The sequence below is a fragment of the Artemia sp. Qi Xiang Cuo genome, chromosome 21, assembly GCF_049724085.1.
Source record: "Artemia sp. Qi Xiang Cuo chromosome 21, ASM4972408v1, whole genome shotgun sequence".
In the NCBI taxonomy this organism is placed as follows: Eukaryota; Metazoa; Arthropoda; class Branchiopoda; order Anostraca; family Artemiidae; genus Artemia; species Artemia sp. Qi Xiang Cuo.
The window spans coordinates 46,275,079-46,282,600 of NC_142814.1; positions in this window are offsets into that span (position 1 = coordinate 46,275,079).

Below are 7,522 nucleotides of genomic sequence, written 5' to 3' on the forward strand. Positions count from 1 at the left end.
ACACTTCGTATCGAAGGAATTGTCGTAGAAAGTTCGAAAAGGGCTCATTCGATTGGAAATTGGAAGGGCTAGTGCCCTTTTTGATAGTCAAAAGTGACTGGAGGCCACGAAACCCCCTCTCACGCCCGCGATTTCCCATAACATAACCAATCAAAATTTTGAGATAGCCATTTTGTTCAACGTAGTTGATCTTGAGATGGAAATTATGTTTTTGAGGAGGACACTCCCTTTATAGCCCTCAGGGAAAGGGTTTTAAGTTATGCTCTGGGGGCATATGAGTTTTTTTTTATAGAAAGTACTGTTGTAGAGACTTCAAAAAGGGCTCATTCGATTGGAATTTCAAAGGGCAAGTGCCCTTTTTAATAGTCGAAAGTCATTGGAGGGGGACTAACCCCACTCTTACGCCCACATTTTCCTCAAACATATCCACACAAATAACAATTTTAAGACTGCTATTTTGTTCAAAATAGTTAAAAGTTCTGGAAATTAGCTCATTGAGGATGACAACCCCCCATACAGCCCTCAGGGAAAGGGTTGTAACTTATGCCCTGGTGGCATATAAGGTTTTTTTTAGAAAGTGTTGTTGTAATAACTTCAAAAATGACTCTTTCGATTGGAAACCAAAATGGCTAGTGCTCTTTCTAATAGTTGAAAGAGATTGAAGGGTAACTAACCCCCCTCTCACGCCCATCATTTATCCAAAAAAATCCTATCAAAATTTTGAGATAGCCATTTTGTTCAACGTAGTTGAAAGTTCTGGAACTTAGGTCCTTGAGGGTGAAAAGCCTGTCAGAGCCCTCAGGGCAAGGGTTATAGGTTATGCGCGGGGGGCATATAAGGTTTTTATTGAAAGCTTTGTTGTAGAAACTTGAAAAAGGGCTCATTTGATTGGAAACTGAAAGAACTAGTGCCCTTTTCAATAGTCGAAAGTAATTGGGGGGCAACTAACCCCTCTCTAACGCCCACCTTTTCCCCAAACCCATCCAATCAAAAATTTTAAATAGCTATTTTGTTCAACTTAGTTGAGAGGTTTGGAAATTATGTCTTTAAGGATGAAAACCCTCCCCCCTCCACAGCCATCAGAGCAAGGATTCTAAATTTTGTCCTGGGGGCATATAAATCTTATAGAAAGTGTTGTTGTAGAAACTTCAAAAAGGGAGCATTCGATTGCAAATTGAAATGGCTAGGGCCCTTTTTAATAGTCAAAAGTAATTGAAGGGTAACTAACCACCCTCTCACGCCTACCATTTCTCCAAACACCTACAATCTCAATTGTGATATAGCCATTTTTTTCAATGTAATTGAAAGCTCTGGAAATTAGGTCTTTGAAGATAATAACACCCTCCCCCACAGCCCTCAGGGCAAGGGTTGTAAGTTATACCCTGGGGCATATAAGGTTCTTATAGAAAGAGTTGTCGTAGAAACTCCTCAAAAAGGGTTCATTCAATTGGAAATTAAAAGGCCTAGTGCCCTTTTTAACAGTCGAAACTGATTAAAGGGCAACTAGCCCCCCTCTCAAGCCCACTGTTTCCCCAAACAAATCCAATCAAAATTTCGAGATATTCTTTCTGTTCAACGTAGTTGAAAGTTCTGAAAATTAGATCTTTGAGGATGATAATCCCCTCAGAGTACTCAGGATAATTGTAAGCTATCTTCTGGGGGCATATAAGGTTCTTATATGAAGTTTTGTCGTAGAAATTTCAAAACAGGCTCATTTGATTGGAAATTGAAAGGGCTAGTGCCCTTTCTAATAGTCGAAAGCAAATTGAGAGCAACTAACCTCCCTCTCACACCCACTATTTCCCCAAACACATTCAATCAAAGTTTTGAGATAGCCATTTTGTCGAACGTAGTCGAAAGTCCTAGAAATAATGTATTTGAGGATGACAAACCCCCCAGAGCCCCCAGGACAAAGGTTGTAAGTTATGACCTTGGGGTATATAAGGTTTTTATAGATAGCGTTGCCTTTGAAACTTAAAAAGGGGTTCATTCAATAGCAAATTGAGAGGTAGTGCCCTTTTTAAGAGTCAAAAGTGATTGGAGGGTAACTAACCCCCATCTCAGGCCCACCATTTCCTTAAACACATCCAATCAAAATTTTCAGATAGCCATTTTGTTCCACGTAGTTGAAAGTTCTGAAAATTAGATCTTTGAGGAAGACACCCCCCCCCAAATCCTTGGTGGGCTAGGGTTTTAAGTTATGCCATGAGGGCATAGAAGGCTTTTTTAAAGCTTTGTCATAGAAACTTGAAAAAGGGCTCATTCGATTGAAAATTGAAATGGCTAGGGCCCTTTTTAATTGTCGAAAGTTATTGGAAGGCAACTGAAACCCCTTCTATGCCCACTACTTCCCCAAAGACATCCAATCACAATTTTGATATGGCCATTTTGTTTCATGCAGTTGAGAGTTCTTGAAATTGAGTATTTGAGGATGACAAACCCACCCACCCCACAACCCTCAGGGCAAGAGTTGTAAGTTATGCACTGGAGTATATAACCTTCTTACAGAAAGCGTTGTCATAGAAACTTCAGAAAGGGCTCATTCGATTGGAAATTGAAATTGCTAATGCCCTTTTTAATAGTCAAAAATGATTAGAGGGTAACTAACCCCCTCTCACGCCCACCATTTCCCCAAAAATATCCAATCAAAGTTCTGAGATAGAAATTTTGTTCAATGTAGTTGAAAGTTCTGAAAATTATGTACTTGAGGATGACAAACCCCCCTGAGTCCCCAGGGCATGGGTTGTAAGTTATGCCGTGGGGGCAAATAAGGTTTTAATAGATAGCGTTGTCGTAGAGACTTTAAAAGGGGCTTATTCAATTTGAAATTGAGAGGACTAGTGCCCTTTTTAAAATTCGAAAGTGATTGGAGGGTAGTTAACCTCCCTCTCACGCCCACTTATTCCCCAAACACATGCAATCAAAATTTTGAAATTAAAATTTTGTTGAACGTAGTTGGAAACTCTGGAAATTAGGTCTTTGAGGATGAAAGCCCCTCAAAGACCTCAGGGCTAAGGTTGGAAGTTATGCCAAGGAGGTATATAATGTTCTCATAGAAAACGTCGTAGAAATTCCAGAAAGGGCTTATTCGATAGGAAATTAAAAGAGCCATTGCCCTTTTTAACAGTCAAAAGTATACGAAGGGAGAATCCCCCCCCAACACCCATGCATTTCCCTAAATATTTCCGATCAACATTTTGATATGGCCATTTTCTTCAGCGTAGTTGGAAGGTCTGGAAATTGTGTCTTTGAGGATGACAATCCTCCCACCATAGCCCTTAGAATAAGCGTAGTAATTTGTTCCCCTGAGGCATATAAGATTTTTATAGAAAGATTTGTCGTAGAAGCTTCAAAAAGGGCTCATTTGATTGGAAATTGAGAAGACTATTGCCTTTTTCATTAGTAGAAAATGATTAAAGGGCAAATGCCCCCCCACGCTCATAATTCCCACAAACCCTTCCAATCAAAATTTTGAGATAGCCATTTTGCTCAGCGTATCAGAACGTTCTGGAAATTATTAATTTGAGGATGGCAAAACCCCCAGCCCTCAGGGTAAGGGTTGTAAGTTATGCCCTGGGGACATATAACCTTTATATAGAAACCATGGTCATATAAACTTTGAGGATTGGATTGGTGATCAGACACTCTAGTGTTCTTTTTAATATTAAAATTGATCGGAGGGCAGCTACCCCCCCCCCCCCCACACACACACATACGTTGTATTGTCCTTAAATGCACCTAATAGAAATTTTGAGATTCTTATTTTATTCAAAATGGTGGAAATATCATATGACGAGGCCTTTGGGGTTCAAAAAATCTCCAGAGATTAGGGTCAAGGGTTGTAAGCTATGTCCAGGGGGTATTTAAGGTTTTTTATGGAAGGGAGGGTTGTTTAACTTTAGAATAGGCTCAGTCTTTCTCCCTGAAAAAGACTATGTCAATATAAAACGAATAGAAATTAATTTAAAAAGCTTTTTAACAAAGTAAGTTTTTTAAAAACTACCACAAATCAGAATCAATAAATAAATGAAACCCAAAACAAACAGAAATTAAAATAAATAAGAATCAAACCCAAAACGAGCAGAAATTAATATGAGTAGGGTTCTAAGCGGAGGAATTAGCAACAGTACTAAAAGGATTAAAGAATAATAAGGCTCCAGATGCTGATAGGGTAGTAAATGAGTTTCTTAAATATGGTGGCTCTGAGGTTAGAAATAAGTTATTGAAGATTATGAATATGATTTTCGAAAAAGGGGAAGTACCTAACGATTTTAGGAAAACCTTAATTAAGCTACTTTATAAGAAAGGTGATAAAAGTGAGTGTGGTAATTATCGAAGCACTGGTCTGGTCTCTGTAGGTAGCAAATTACTTTGTAATATACTTTTTAGACTGAGAGATGCCGTAGACAAAGTTTTAAGAGAAGAACAGTGCAGTTTTAGAAAAGGTAGAGGATGTGTTGACCAAATTTTCACTCTTAGGTTAATAATTGAGAATTGCCTAAGTTTTCAAACACCTTTGTTCCTCAGTTTTATAGATTACGAGCAAGCGTTCGATTATGTTGATAGAGGAGCTTTAGTAAAGGTTTTATCCTTGTATGGTATACCAGACAAATATATTAAAGTGATTAGTGCTATGTACGAGAATAACACTGCTGCGATTAAGGTAGGAAATGAGGTTAGCAGCTGGTTTTGTATTAAATCAGGAGTTAAGCAGGGTTGTTTTCTATCCCCCTTTATATGGATTATTTTGATGGCCTTTGTTTTAAGGAGCACAGGAAAGGCAATGGGTGACCACGGAATCAAATGGGGAGGAAAAAGTCTCCTAAACCTGGATTTTGCTGATGATTTATGCATCCTAGATGAAAGTGTGAGCAAAATGAATGAAGTTTTAGAGGTTTTGCGAGCTCAGGGTGCTAGAATTGGTTTGAAAATTGATGCTAGGAAGACTAAGTCACTAAGGCTAGGAATAAGTGAAGATGAAAAGGTGACGTTGGGTAATGAAAAGATTGATCAGGTGGGCAGCTTCACTTACCTTGGTAGTATTATTAGTAAAGATGGTGGGAGCAGTGAAGATGTTAAAAATAGAATAGCCAAGGCTCAGGGTGTTTTTTCACAGTTAAAAAAGTCTGGAAGAAAAGAAGATAAGTCTGCAAACCAAGATTAGAATATTAGAAGCTACAGTGATGACAGTGGTCAAATATGGCTCTGAAGCATGGACGCTCCGAAAGGCGGATGAAGATTTGCTAGATGTTTTCCAGAGATATTGCTTAAGGATTGTTCTGGGTACCCGGCTGACTGACCGTATTTCAAACAATAGGCTATATGAAAAATGTGGTTCAATACCGCTTTGTAGGTCTATAATGAAAGAAAGGTTGATGTGGTTAGGGTATGCTCTGCGGATGAAGGATGACATATTGCCGAAGATTGTTCTTTTCGGTCAACCGTCTAGGGCTAAACGGAAAGCAGGTCGTCCCCGTCTGGGGTGGTAGGACGTCATAAAGAAAGATTTAAAGGAAATGGGAACTTCGTGGGCGGGTGTGAAAAGGGATGCTTTGAATAGATTGGGGTGGAGGAGGAGCTTGCGTAGCTGTGTTGGCCTCAGGCGGCTTGGTGCTGCGGTGAGTTGTTAGTAGTAGTAGTAGTAGGGTTCTAAGCCCCAAACTTTCTAAAAGCAAGAATATAATTTTTACTTTATTGAAAAAATTCTTTCCGTTTACTGAAAAAAATTGTACTTTACTGAAAAAACTCTGGCTTTTAGAAAACTTGGGGCCTAGAGCCCTACTCATTTTCATTTCTGCTCGTTCTGAGTTTGACTCTGTTATTTATTTTAATTTCTTTTTGTTGTGGGTCTCATTACTTATTGATACTTATTTGAGGTAATTGTATTCTTGATAGATATATTAGATTCTATTTTTGTTCATTTTGGTTTAATGGAGTTCTTTACTTTTTAAAAAAACTTATTTTGTTGAAACTTTTTTTATCTAATTAAGAAAAAAACAAAAAACTTATTACTTCTAAGGAAATATTTGTTAGCGTTAAGAAAATCTTGATGCTTTTAAGAGAAACTTGTTACTATTAACAGAAAATTGTTACTTCTAAGAGAAATTTTTTACCTTTGAGAGAAAACTTGCTACTATTAAAAAAACATTGTTAGTATTGAGTAAAACTTTTGTTCGTATTAAAAAAAACTTGATACTTCTACGAAAAACTTTGTTAGTATTAAGAAAAAACTTGTTACTTCTAAGAAAAACTTGTCAGTGTTAAGAAAAACTTAGTACTTCTAATAAAAAGCTTGTTACCTTTAACAGAAAATTGTTAATTCTAAGAGAAATTCGTTATTTCTGACGGAAAACTGGCTAATTCTAAGAGAAAATTTATTAATCTTGAGAAAATCGTGCTGCTTCTAAGAAAAATACTTGTTATTCTTAAAAGAAATACCTGTTACTTCTAAGGGAAATTTGTTACCTTTGACAGAAAACTTGCTACTATTAGAAAAAATTTGATAAGATTAAGAAGACCTGTTACTTCTAAGAAAAATTATTACTAGTAAGAATAACATGGTACTTTTACAAAAAATTTTGTTAGCATTAATTAAAACTTTATTAGTATTAAATAAAACTTGTTAATTCTAAGAAAAAAAATCGTTAGTGTTAAGAAAAACATGCTACTTCTAGGAAAAACGTCTCGTTTAAGGAATATAAGTTTTAGTCTTTCTTTACCTCCACAAAACGCGATTATGCATTTGTGTCAAGAAATACTAAACCCTAGAAACGGTGGCGATCCAGGAAAGAAGTTCATTATCACTGACGTTCTTACAAAGCAAGAAGAGACAAAAGTAACTCCTCTATAGAATATAAGTTTTGGTCTTCTTTTACCGTCGATTATGCCTTATCTCGAAGAAATATTAAACCTAAGATAGGCAGGGTATTCCAAGAAAAATTATAAGGTGCTTATCTACAAGACAGGGTCAACCCTAGAAATGGTCAAGCCTAGATACGTCAACCCCAATAGGGTCAAAACCATAGAAATCAAGACCGAACCATATAAATCAAGACAAAACTGTATAAATCATGGTAAACTTCTAAAAAATTAATTAACAATAAAAATAAACCCTGACAAATTCATAAAAATCAAGAGCAAACTGTACAAATGCGGAACGACCCTAGAAATCTAGACCATCGTAGAAATGATGGGCAATGTGTAGAAATCAAAACCAAGCTCTAAAAAATCCTGACTAACACATAGAAATCCCCTAAAAGTTCATAAAAACTCATTGCGAATACATAGAGATCTGAAAGAATTAATAGAAATCATAAGTGTTGTATGGAAATCCTCACAAATTTGTTAAAATGAGGATCAACCCAAATAGTCCAGGACAAACCAGAGAAATCAAGACAAAACTGCAGAAAACATAACCGGTCTGTAGAAGTCTAGAAAAATCCTCTAGAAATAATAATCATTTCAAGAGATTCTGGAGGAATTCATAGAAATCGTAACCAATGCTTAGAAATCCAGACGATTT